This window comes from Brassica napus, assembly GCF_020379485.1.
Source record: "Brassica napus cultivar Da-Ae chromosome C8 unlocalized genomic scaffold, Da-Ae chrC08_Random_4, whole genome shotgun sequence".
Lineage (NCBI taxonomy): Eukaryota > Viridiplantae > Streptophyta > Magnoliopsida > Brassicales > Brassicaceae > Brassica > Brassica napus.
Genome location: NW_026014357.1, coordinates 1 through 13642, shown reverse-complemented (window position 1 = coordinate 13642; position 13642 = coordinate 1). Strand labels below are relative to the sequence as shown.

Here is a 13642-nt window from a genome sequence, read left to right as displayed (position 1 = left end):
AACCTTATCCTTGATTAGCTTTTTCTATTTTTTTTTGTAATTCAGTTTACGGAATATGAGCGTTGTGGTGAAGACTTCACATTCACATAAAAACTTTTTTTTATCAGATATCCAAATCACATGTCATCTGAAACTGTATATGCTATATGTTGTTATTCATCTAATGTCTCTGAGCTTCGTAAATGTTCTTTTAAGTTGGCTATTGTATTAGTTGAGTGGAGTAAGTTATTTTGTCTTCTTATGAATTGTTTTTCTTGTGCTGGTAGATGATAGACATGAATCACATGACCATCATCAAGTTGACTATAACATTAAGGCTACTTCAACCAATGATACTATTAAAGCGTCAAAATTACACTATTTTAGTATAGTTCTAGCAATAAAGGTTTTTTTCTTCTCCAACCACAGCATCAAACTTTACACTAAAAACTATTTTATAATATTATATATATTATGTTTTTAATTGTCATTTATCTAATTGTCTATTATAATAATAAAATAAATAAATAGTGTTTTAGTGGTGAATAGTGTTATCGTGTGGTCAATAGCAAATTTGGTGAGAAATTATAGTTGGCACTAAAATAATGTGATTTTAGTGTTGGGTTTGAAAAGGTTTTGGTGTCAAAATTACACTAAAATAGTGTTTTAGTGTTGTGTTGGAGATGACCTTATAGTGTCAAGATTATAGTGTGATTTCAATACTAAAAAATTTATCATCTCCGACTCAACTCCAAAAAACTATTTTAGTGCGATTTTTACATTTAACCTCTCCAATCCAACACTAAAAGTTATAATATTTTAGTGCAACACTATAATTTCACACCAAATTTGGTGTGAAATATAGTGTGTCACGCTAAAATGGTATATAATTTTAATGTTGGAATGAAGATGTTTCACTAAAATAGTATGAAAATCACGTTAAAATAGTGTTTTGGAATTGAGTTAGAAGATGATCTTAGAACGATGGAAGATATATCCTGCGGAACAGTACTATTTTAAGGTTATTTTGGGGATTTTAGGTGTGGTCTTTTAAAGTCAAAGGCTAATTTGGGTATTCGATTGAATCTGCCAACTAATGAGAGAGATGAGAGAGAGGTTTAAAAAGTGATCATCTTCTCTCTAAAAGAGAGACGCGTCGAACCATTATCAAAGCTTAGACACTAAGCAGAGATATAATTTCAAAACTCTCTCTCTACTTTCCCAACTTCCTCTTTCTCGTCGCTAAACCCAAACAGGTACTCTCATGCTTCTTCTTCTTCTTCTTCATCCTTTGTACATAGTTTCCATTTTATAGCACTCTAAATTAAGAAACTTTCTATTAAGGGTTCCGAAACTCATCTCGATTTTGATCTATTAAAACGGAACCCTAAATAAGTATTGCTTCCTCGTTTCTCAGTTCTAATTATGTTTCCTGAAATTGACTTGTGGTCACTCTTAGGTCTACAGAACCTTATCCTGATAGTCTTTTTTTTGGTTACTGTTGCAGTTTAGTTAACTTGTCGTGTAGTAGAAGAGTTGTATCATGAGCTGCTTTGGTTGGTGTGGGAATGATGATGGTTTCCGTAATGGTGATGATACTAGACCAATGCCAAGCCACATCCCTGCAGGTATCTCCACTTCCCTGTATCGTTAATGTTTCTCTTAGTTCCCATCCTTTGGCTTAATGGGATTTTATTGTCCTAAAGGTGACAGTGGAAGCCACTATCTAAGATCTGATCCACCCATGAATCAGCCCGTTGTTCAGATGGAGCCTATTGCTGTACCAGCCATCCCAGCTGATGAACTGAGTGATGTAACCGAGAACTATGGTTCCAAGGCCTTGGTGGGTGAGGGCTCTTATGGAAGGGTGTTTCACGGTGTTCTTAAAAGCGGTATCACATCTGCCATCAAGAAACTTGATTCTAGCAAGCAGCCTGACCAAGAATTTCTTTCCCAGGTATATAGTACTACTACTACAATGCCATGTGTAAATGGTTCTGTACCAAACAGCTCCTTTGAGAATGTTCTGTTTACCTTTCTTTTATTAATAGTAGAAGCTTTTTTTTCTAGATATCAATGGTTTCGAGATTGCGACACGAAAATGTTATTGCGCTTGTGGGTTATTGTGTTGATGGCCCTCTCCGTGTTCTTGCTTATGAGTATGCTCCTAACGGATCTCTTCATGATGTTCTTCATGGTGAGTGATGATTCAACTTTATATGGGATTAATCTCACTGGAGACTTGAACATCTTCATGAAACTATGGATGTATCTCTTTGGTGGTGCAGGCCGAAAAGGCGTGAAAGGAGCGCTGCGAGGTCCTGTTATGACGTGGCATCAGAGAGTCAAGATCGCTGTTGGTGCAGCCAGAGGGCTTGAGTACTTGCACGAGAAGGTCAACCCTCAGGTTATCCACCGTGACATCAAATCCAGCAACGTGCTTCTCTTTGATGACGATGTTGCCAAGATTGGTGACTTCGATCTCTCTAATCAAGCGCCTGACATGGCTGCTCGACTTCACTCTACTCGTGTACTAGGAACCTTTGGCTATCACGCTCCTGAGTAATGCCCTTTTGTAAAAATATTTTCTTTGATTTTCAGTTTGTTTCATTCAAACAAATCATCTTGGTTCTACTTGCCTCCCTTCTCACAGTTGAATCTAGAGCTTAAACATTGTTGGGTTATGTGTGTGAACAGGTATGCAATGACGGGAACATTGAGCACAAAGAGCGTGTACAGTTTTGCAGTTGTTGTTCTGCTAGAGCTCCTTACTGGTCGTAAACCAGTCGACCATACCTTACCTCGTGGACAACAAAGTCTAGTGACTTGGGTAATGTTTTAGTGCAGTCTTCTCTGTTTCTGGTTCTGGTTTGCTTTTATTGATAAACAAAGGTTTTTAGAAGACCAATTTGACTCAAAATATCGGAAAATGTTAAAGAATAAAAGTCTAATTATCGTTACTCAAATAGTATGATTTTTGTATGTTGTGTCTCAGGCAACCCCTAAACTGAGCGAAGACAAGGTGAAGCTATGTGTTGATGGCAAGACTACTTGGAGAGTACCCCTCCAAAGCTGTTGCCAAGGTATTAATAATCCCATAAACATTGTTTTCTCATATCATTGTTTCATTGCAGCATATAAGATACTTTGGTTATAACGTAGAAGACCAGTTTTCTCTACTGAGATAACCAAAGGAAGTAGGGAGAAACCACATTCTGTTTTTTTTTTTTTACCTTTTACTTCAAAATGCCAAATAAAAAAAAAAGCGATAGTTTTGCTGTCCACATTCATTTCTATGACAATTTAATTTGTGGTCTTATATATGCCATATGATGATGATCAGCTAGCTGCGGTGGCTGCACTGTGCGTGCAATATGAGGCAAATTTTAGACCAAACATGAGCATTGTGGTGAAGGCACTTCAACCTCTTTTGAACCCTCCTCGTTCTACTCCACATAGGAACCCTTATTGATCATCAGATATCCAAACCACATCTCAGCTGCTGCTTCATAATGATTAATCAACTGTGTATTTGTTTTTGCATTCAACCCCCACTTTTGAAGAGCAGTGTATGTATTTCTCTATATTATCTGTTTTCTGTCAGAGAAAAAGACAAAAATAACACTAAATCAAGTTTTTGTTCCCAAACTAGCATTCAAGGTCAAAAGTCACAAAAATAGCACTTACTGTTTTATCAAAAGTCACAAACTTAGGGTTTAGAGTTAAAGGGTGGTGTTTAGGATTTATGGTTTAGAGTTTAGGGTTTAGAGTTTAGGGTTTAGGGTTTAGAGTTTAGGGTTTAGGTTTAGGGTTTAGGGTTTAGGGTTTAGGGTTTAGGGTTTAGGGGTTAGGGTTAGTTTAGAGTTGAGAAATGAGGTTTTGGGGATAAGATTTCAAATTTTGAAAAATAAAAAAATTAAAATTCAAAGGATAAACTTAGAAATGTGCTATTTTGGTCATTTTAGTTTTTGAGTGCTATTTTTGTGATATAAACTTAGAAAGATAATATTTTGGAGATTTGTATTTTCTGTTATGTAATTTGAGGTGGAGAGAAAATACCAAATTTATTTTTTGTTTATTGTTAACCTAATAATGATTTCAGAGACCTCACTATTAAATCTTAGACTAGAGATTCTCTTTTGTTAAGGATGATGATGTAAAATTGTATTCAGCCAAAAAATCATCTTTTACAACTTGTGTGACGTTCGTTTGAAAAAGAAACAGATTACATCATTTTAAATATTGTTCTTAAATAATCCTACCCATTGTTGAACCACCTAGTGAGAGATTTAGCGTAATGGCTTTTCCTTGATAGTAGCAACTGTTGCTTCTCTGGCTTTCCATAATGGTGAGTTTCTATGACAGTAGCGACTGTTGCTTCTCTGCCATTCCCAAGTCAATGTAGCCTCTGGGCCCTGTGATATCAATTAGTCTCCACTTCTTACACCAGTTATCAAACCAAAAGGGTGTTCTCTCTCTCCATTTACCACTTTGTAGTAATTCTCTAAACTATTTCTGCATTCGAGAAGCTTCCTCCACATCCAAGATCTTCTGTTTGTAGTCTCTTTTACTGTCCGAAAAGACTGCCGGTTCAGGTATGTTTTATGAATCCACACGACCCATAAAGTTGGCTTTGAGGAAAGAATCCTCTACACAAGTTACATACAACTCACTGTATTTGCTTCCTTTATCGGTTTGATGGCCAGTCCTCCTTCATGTAGTGGTTTGCAGACTTCCGACTAAAAAGCTTTATATTTAATTGTTTGTAAAGCTGGACTAGACCACAAGAATGCAGAACATAAACGCTCCATTTCTTGATATGTTTGGGAGTCGATCAAGGGCGGATCTACGGTACAACGAACGGGGGCACGTGCCCCGACTACTTTATAAATCTTAATCAGTTAGCAATGTCACTATTGATTATCGTGGAACAATCGGTATAGATGCCTCCGGTTACGTTAAGGTGTTACAGTGTTCGAAGCCAATCGCGTTGCTTTTTTCTCCCTGGTTTACTTTTACCTCTTGGACAATAATGTGAGACTTGTCCTAATTTTTCTCTTATTGTTAATTTTTTTTTTCTGTTAGCATTCTTTTCATTTCTTTCTTTATTTGTTTTTTTTCATAGTTTTCTATTATAATATATATTCATTGTTTGATTTCAACTTTCTAGCACATTTTTGAATCATCTTTAATAGGACAGTAGCAATTGCTAGTAAGAAATAAAAAAACTAATTAATCCATTTAATTTTGTTTAATATTTTAGAGTTTAGTCCTTGTGATATGATGACTATAAACAAGTTATGTATGATATTGATTACTGTTATATATGTGTAAACTTGAAGTCTAATTTTTACATACATTCAAATTAATTTTAATTGTAACAGTATGTTATTGTGATTAGTTGCATTTGTAAGAAAAAAATAGTTTTAGAAAAATCTGTTCTGAGTTGAACAAATTAAAGTTTATTATTTTCTTGCAGTTTTGATTATTTTTATGATTAATGGTATACAACCATTTTTAAAAATATGTTGTTATTTACTTTATATGAATTAGTTTAATATTATTTAATATATGTATTAATTATGTGTCTCCGTCAAATAATTGGTTTGGATCCGCCACTGAATTCGATAGGCTGATATACAGAAGAAGTTCACTATACTCATGATTACTGATTTTAAGAGCTCTACCCGTGAAAAATAAGAATATGTTCTTTCATGAGGAGACCTGCATTCTTATTTTCTCGACTAGAGGCGCAGAGTCCGCCGCCATCATCATTTTATTAGTAAGTAGAGGTAGGCCAAGGTAGTGAACTGGTAGCTTACCCACCTCAAAAGAAAACTGATTAGTACCAGCTTTCGCCACTGCTCTTCCACTCCTGCTACGTACATAGTGGGATTTTCAATGCTGATGCACAGACACGAGCGTTCTGCCAAACTTATCAAATAAACTGGTCACACCTCGAATGGATGCTTCCTTAATCCTTACCATCAACAAATATCATTAGGTTATCAGGGAAGCAGAGATGGGTCAGCTGAATAGGTGCACAGTTTGGGTGAAATCCAATTGTTTTCTTCACAACCGTAATTAATCATGCGAAAAAGACATTCATCGATATGACAAATGGATATGGAGATATGTTAAAAGTATCCATGCGAAAATTGGATATAACAGAAATTAGGATGGATAAAATATACATAAAATTTGATCCGGTCCGTATTCGTTTCGATTGACTCAATTTTTTTGGAATATATGTGACTTTACTAATTAAATCAAATACTGATATTCACTATCTATGAAAGACATAATAAATCACAAATTAATATTTTAGAAATAGATATTTGATTCGGTCCATTATATAAACATATAGAATATAAATATACATTCATGTATTTAAAAATTATATACAAATGAAATAATTTGGTATCTCTATATAGTTATATGGTATTTTTATTCACTAAATTAATTATGTAATTATTTAATTTTATAAAATTATGCAGTTTTCTAATTTATATAATGAAATAATATTATTTATATTGAAATTTTTATTTTCTTAAAAATTATTTTTATATTTTGTGGACCAGATTGGATATTTGGTAAAATAGCAAATTTTTAACATAAAACTCTTCTCCCTCATCTCTTATTTATTAGTAAATTAAGTTTATTGGTAAGACTAAATAATATATTTAGTAATCACCAGAAGGAAGTTTTTGTAGAAGTAGCAGCCTTGTTGTCTTTAGTAATCACCACAAGGTTCCTTAATAGTACAAAAGCAGTCATGCTGGTGTTTCTTTTCATAAAAGATGTCTGAACAGTGGCACCTCACATAGTTGATCTTCTTATCAACCTGGCACGTCTTGTTTCTATCAGGGCCACATTTTCCAAGATACCTACGACCATATTCACACAGGCCATTCACTTCTATAATTTTCCGTCGATCAATAGAAAGAAACAAAATAAAAGTTAATATTAGACAATATTTGGTAATTTTGGCTAAACAATGATTGATGCGATATATCTATTACATTTTGCTCTTTTATGTCAACGCCAGCTTTGTTTATAGGAATATAATTAGTATCTCGACAACTTGCGGATACATAATCAAATGAAAAATAATGTATTACCTTTCACAATGTTCGAAAACATGAAACATGAGAACGCATAAAACAAGAACTGAAATAACGCACTTCATGATTTAAGAAATTGAAAATTTTGTTTCTGTTATATGGACAATATTTCTTTGTTTTCTCTTATCAATCTAAAAGAATGTGTTTTATTTTGTCCATACACATCATATATATATATATATATACCCAACAACAGGGGCACTAAATAGATCTTAATGTTAACCTGAGAAGTGAAACCTAAACAGAATAGATGAAAAGCGTACGGTGTGGCCGATTTAACGAAACCGCTGAAATCGGTAGATTATTTTTGGAAAGAAAAAAAAAAACCTTTTCACTTTTTGTAGCGACTGAGGAAAGTTTTTTTTCCCTCAAAATTACTTTCATTAGCCCAAAGGTGGATTAAATGATTAATACCACAAGATTTTTTTTTTTTTTTTGTCATCAATACCACAAAATTAAACCCCAACATATAAACAATGAGATCTAGTAACATCCATAATCACGGATCCTACACTACATAATCTAAGCGTTGCTGTATTTTTTACCACAACAGAGCCGAGTACACCTCATGACTAGAGATGAGAGACTTAGAATTTGACCACAAAGTACAAAGACAGTATTAAACTGGTGGACCATGAAGCTTAAATGTTTCCAATATTGCTCTTGACTATTAGTCTCCTAGTAATGTTATTTCAGTTCGTATACTAACATAACCTCACCAATGGCCCATTTCGCTAAACTCCATCCCTCTAGCAAACACACCCCGACCCTTAGCCATAAACCAAACAATACAATCCAGACTGAAAATCGCAGCTTCAAGGAGTGCAGAGCTCGTGCCATTCGACCAACCCTGGAGGTAACTTCGGGGCGAAGTGCCAACTCTCACCTTCACCATGCCTCCTTGAATCCAGGGGCGGATCTACGGTACAACGAACGGGGGCACGTGCCCCCGACTACTTTATAAATCTTAATCAGTTAGCAATGTCACTATTGATTATCGTGGAACAATCGGTATAGATGCCTCCGGTTACAGTGTTCGAAGCCAATCGTGTTGCTTTTTTTCTCCCTGGTGTACTTTTACCTCTTGTACAATTAATGTGAGACTTGTCCTACTTTTTGTCTTATTGTTATTTTTTTTCTTTTTTTTCTGTTAGCATTTCTTTTCCTTTCTTTCTTTATTTGTTTTTTTTTCATAGTTTTCTATTATAATATATATTTCATTGTTAGATTTCAACTTTTTAGCACATTTTTTGAATCATCTTTTAATAGGACAGTAGCATGTTAGTTAAAGTAAAGAAATAAAAAAACTAATTAATCTATTTAATTTTGTTTAATATTTTAGAGTTTAGTCCCTTATGATATGATGACTATAACAAGTTATGTATGATATGCTTACTGTTATTATTACTGTTATGTAAACTTGGAGTCTAATTTTTACATACATTCAAATTAATTTAATTGTAACAGTATGTTACTGTGATTAGTTGCATTTGTAAAAGTTAATAAATAATAAATAGTTTTAATAGTTTTTAGAAAAATCTATGTGTTCTGAGTGAACAAAAAATTTTTTAAGTTTATTATTTTTTTTTGTTTTCAGTTTTGATTATTCTTTTATATTTATGATTAAGAGTATACAACCATTTTTAAAATATGTTGTTATTTACAATTTATATGAATTTAATTTAATATTAATTTAATATTATTTAATACTAGGTATATATTATGTGAGTTTGAATCTAACCGCCACTCTAAGACTATTAAGAAACCAAGAACAGTCTTCATCAGTCCAGAAATATTTTTTGGGAGGGGTCTCAACAGCACAAAAATGTGAGCATATCGATCGAGGAAGGACGACGAGGAAAATAAAAGCAAAGTAAAATCAGAACTAGAGAGAAAAAAGGTTTTGGCATTTTTATAGACATTTTTCATTTTTTAGGGTTTATATTTTTAGGGGTATACAAACGTTAGGTTACTCAAGTTGACACTTTAAATTTTTAAATGGAAATAAAAATCGATAGCAAGAACATATGATCTGTTTCTCAATAAAAAAAAAAAAAAGAACAAATAGAAACATATGATTTGTAAAAAAAAAAAAACTACTTTCTCAGATCGAATTAAAACTTATACATAAAGAAGAAAAAAATTCTTTAAAATTCAACAACAGACTAATTTTCATTTGCTATAAAAATACACGAACTATTTTGGATTCCCGTTTTTTAATACACGAAACAAATTTTCGTTACCTATTAAATACACAAACTTTTGAAATTCGCAGATTTTTATTTACACATCATTTTTGTTAGCGGTTAACAACGTTAACGGTTATGTTATTGACGACGGTTACGGCGTTGTCGTTAAGTTTTTAATTACACATATTTAAATTTTTGTAAAGAAAATTTCTCTAAAATACACAAAACTATTTTTCATTTTATAATAAAATACACGAATATTTTGGATTCACGTAAACTTAAAAAAACTAATTTTAATCCTAATTTCGTTTATCATTAAATACACTTTTAAAAAATTGTTTAAAATTTGTAGATTTTACACATCGATTTAGACGATATGTCAACTATATTAACAGAAAGATGAAGTTTAGTTAGTTTAATTAAACAAGTGGTTTAACTGTGAAAGAAAAGCACGCTCCCTTCAGCCAATTGAAATTTATTTGATTTAGTTTCAATCGAGTTTGACACTCTAATCTGTTCCAACCTATTCTCTAACTTGTTTCTCTTTCTTCTTATTACTTTGATTTTCTTTTATATCAATTCGAAATGGAAGAGTCGATGATAGGCTATGGATTTTACCCACTTTTAGTTATGGTTTATAAGTTTTTAATAACTATTATTATGTTTTAGAGTCTATTTAGTGTATTTATAACACATGAGATGATTTGGAAGAATAAATTTGGAATGATGATGTTTGGAGCATTTTGGAAATAAAAGAGAGAGAACATCCGAGCTGACATCGAGCAAGACCAATGGTCGATATAGAGAGATAATACTCGATCGATGCACACCCTGATATGGTACCCCTGTGATATCGATCGACAGCGAACCGCGCAGAGCCCGTTTGGTTCCAGCCGACTTAGACTTAGCCCAAGACTTCACCAAATTACAAGATTGCCCTGGCGAGTTTTTAACCTATATAGTTATAGCTTGCCAAAGTGTTTTAGGCAAAGTGTGCTTTCTTGTTTTCTTGTTTTTACAGCAAAAGGTTTTCTAGGATTTTAGTAAAGTTGGAGAGAAGATCAAAGAGATTTGTGATTGGAACTCCATTATTATTATTATATATCTATGCAGTTTTTATACCTTGTTTGTTGTATGAATGCTTTATTTGTCTTATCTATTGTGAGTAGTTCTTATAGGTTTAGGGTTCAATCAATTAGATTATGAGAGATTAGCACCAACAATAGATTGCTAAGTTGTGATATTCATCATTAGGATTGTCATTAATGTTTGTGTTCTAGTTTAGCTAACTAGAATTCTTGACCCAGGAGTTGTAGGCACAAGTTAACACTTGAATCTTACCTTGAATCTGTCCTAATTAAGCTAGGATTGTTTAAAGTAAGGCAGGGAAAGCTGATCTAGTAAGTCTAGTGAGCATTATTCAACCGTGCGTAAAGCTTGACTAAGGGTATAAACTGGTTTCCCTGATACTAACGCAAAACCCGCTACCACCCACAAACGAAGTTTTTAAAGATAGTTTTTACGTAGTTAGCGATTTTGGCGTTTTTTTTGCAACAATCACTCAAAACCGCTCAAAAAAACTGTTTTAAATCGCTCTAAAACTTCATAATTTCAAAAGTTGGTTCCAGCTACCTTTGCGTTTGCTGGGGAGTAGAAAGTTTGGTTTTTTAAAAAATAAATTTAAATAAAAAAAATTTTAATTTTAATTTTAAATTCGAAGTATAAAAATACTAAAATATATCTATTATATATTAGTTAAATATTATGAAATTAAAATTAAAATGAAAAGAAAAATTATCTTTAATTTTTAAAAATTTAAAACTATGACTTTCTATAATATAATTTTTATATTTATTTTATAAAATTATGATTTTTGATATTTTTATAATTAAAAAATGTAAATATTGTATTTATTATTTAACCGCTCTGCTGTATTTGGTAGTTAAACCAGTCATAAGTATCCCGCAAGCGCACCAATTTCTAACCGCAGAACCAGTCCTACAAATCTCTCTTAAAACCACTAGAAAACCGCAAACCATCCGCATCCGCAAAAACTCCCACAACCACAACTAGCAGCCGCTGCGTTTGAACCAGTCAGGCCCTAAGAGCGTCGATCGATATTCCTATAGAATAATCGATCGACGGTGCAAAAGGTGAATCGATCGATATTCCTCTAGAATCATCGATCGACACTTAGACCGGGTCAATAGACAAACCTAAAAAGCAAACGCCGATCGTATGTTCATTAAGCAGAGCTTGAGCTCTAATAATATCATGCATACAACTATTAGGCATCTGTAGGATTATTAATCCTGATTACCTGAATAGAAACCCTAAGTCTAGCTATTTCATTTAAGTGCCCAAAATCCAAAATCAAAACAATCAATCCAATCAAGCAACTGTCTTACTCACAACCTGCTATTTACATTTTAAAACATAATCAACCTAGCTTAATCACTCTGATAAGATTTATTAGGTTCCCTAGCTCATTGTGGATTTCGATTCGATCCCTAAGTACTACAATTGAACCTCTTATTTGAGTGAGACAAATTCGGCACCATTGCCGGGAACGATTCTCCTTTGACTTTGATCTCTATAGATTTAGTCTGAATTTAGTCTAGGTTACTTTCTTTATTAAACCACTTTCTGACATAACTTTTTCTTGTCTTTTTCAGGTGCATGCCCAGCAATACTAGAAGCAACAAGGAAACACCACTGCTATTCTCATCAGATCCTACAAGCTTGGAACATTTGATCCGCAAAGGAAGACGCTCCTCATCGATCGACAACAATACTAGTTCGTCGCTCGATACTCGCCAACCACCGTCGACACAGACACCATTTCGTCGACCGATACTCACTCACCACCATCGACCGAAGCTACTCTTCCGTTGACCGACATCTTCCATCCGACTCGATCAATACTTCATGATTACATGAAGAAGAAGAGAAGATGATCCTGGTAAGTTTGCAATACCATGTCTGGTTAGGGTATTGAGTTCCCACATGCATTATGTGACACATGGATCAGTCAGATCAGTCGCATTTTACCAATGGTTATGGTAGACCATCTAGGTCTGAAGGTGGAGCCTTCCAAGGAATCATTCACTTTTGTGGAATTGTTCTCAGAGGAACTCAGGAGGAATTGTCAGAGACCTTGAGGTGCAGATGGTAATTCCCTAGTTCCAGTAGATTTCCATGTCTTAGAGAAATCAAGATGAACTGGAATCTTCTCTGTTACTTGGAAGGGCTTTCTTGTCAACAGTAGAAGCAGTATATGCAACATGCAAAACCAATCAGTTGTTTGCCTGGCGCTCATAGATCCACACTTCCACTATGATCAATTCTAGTCATAAAACCACAGACGTCCTCCAGTCTCATAGGCCACATGTCCTTGTGAAGCTGAGTACGAGACTGAGTATTCCGCGTCAATCGAAACTCACACCCCCAACATCAATCGACAGTCATAAATCGATTGACAATCACTCGAAGAATCGATCGACAGTAGTCCAGACGATTGGGAGAATGACTACTACAATCCCACCCTTGCAAGTAGACACTACCCACACCTTCAGCCAGAGCTAATCTACATACATAGGAGAATGATGAGGATTATTATTAAGAGAACGAGCTAACAGAGTATCAAGGTATTTGTGCTGAGGAGATAGATAGAAATGCGACGTCGATCGACATAAACCATCCCAATATCGATCAACACTCAATCATCACCAGACAAAATCGTAAACGAGCATCGAGGCGACATTGCCTAGTACGCATCGAGTCGACCATGCACAAGAAGGAAACTACTAATTGGCAGTTGGGCAGATGATCACTATCACGAAAGCTATTGCATGTAACAAACAAGATTACATGAAGCAATACATGAGCGGAGCAGATGAGTTACATGAAGGTTTTCACTACTGAGGAACTCCTCAACCTCCAGGAACGTTCAGATACATATTCACTCTTTGCAGCAGCATGTGGAAAAGGGACTCGTTTCTACAATCTTTTCACCAGAGCTAAAACGCCCATCGATCGACAACAATGCTTCAACATCGATCGACAACTGTCCAAAAACCACCATCCATTTGTAAGTGAAAAAGTTAAACATTAAAGTTAAACATAATATTGACTTTCTAACATCAGTTGAGTTTGGTATTTTCAGGGATCCAGAAGGCTATGCAAAAGAGCAGTGGATGGACATGCACTGCAAGTATCCAGAGTGGAGTTCATTGCAGACATCCTTCAGAGGCTTAAGGAGCTAGAAAAGGAAATGAAAAAAAGGAAGGCAGAAAATCTCTTCATGCAACAACACAAATTTCCTATGAGCACACCAGCAGAGAGAGTTAC

At 34.3% G+C, this 13642-nt stretch overlaps 1 pseudogene; it reads left to right on the top strand.

The window, feature by feature from the left end:
* The first annotated feature begins 1055 nt into the window (after positions 1-1055).
* LOC125595009 lies at positions 1056-3630 on the top strand (annotated as a pseudogene).
* The last annotated feature ends 10012 nt before the right edge of the window (positions 3631-13642 follow it).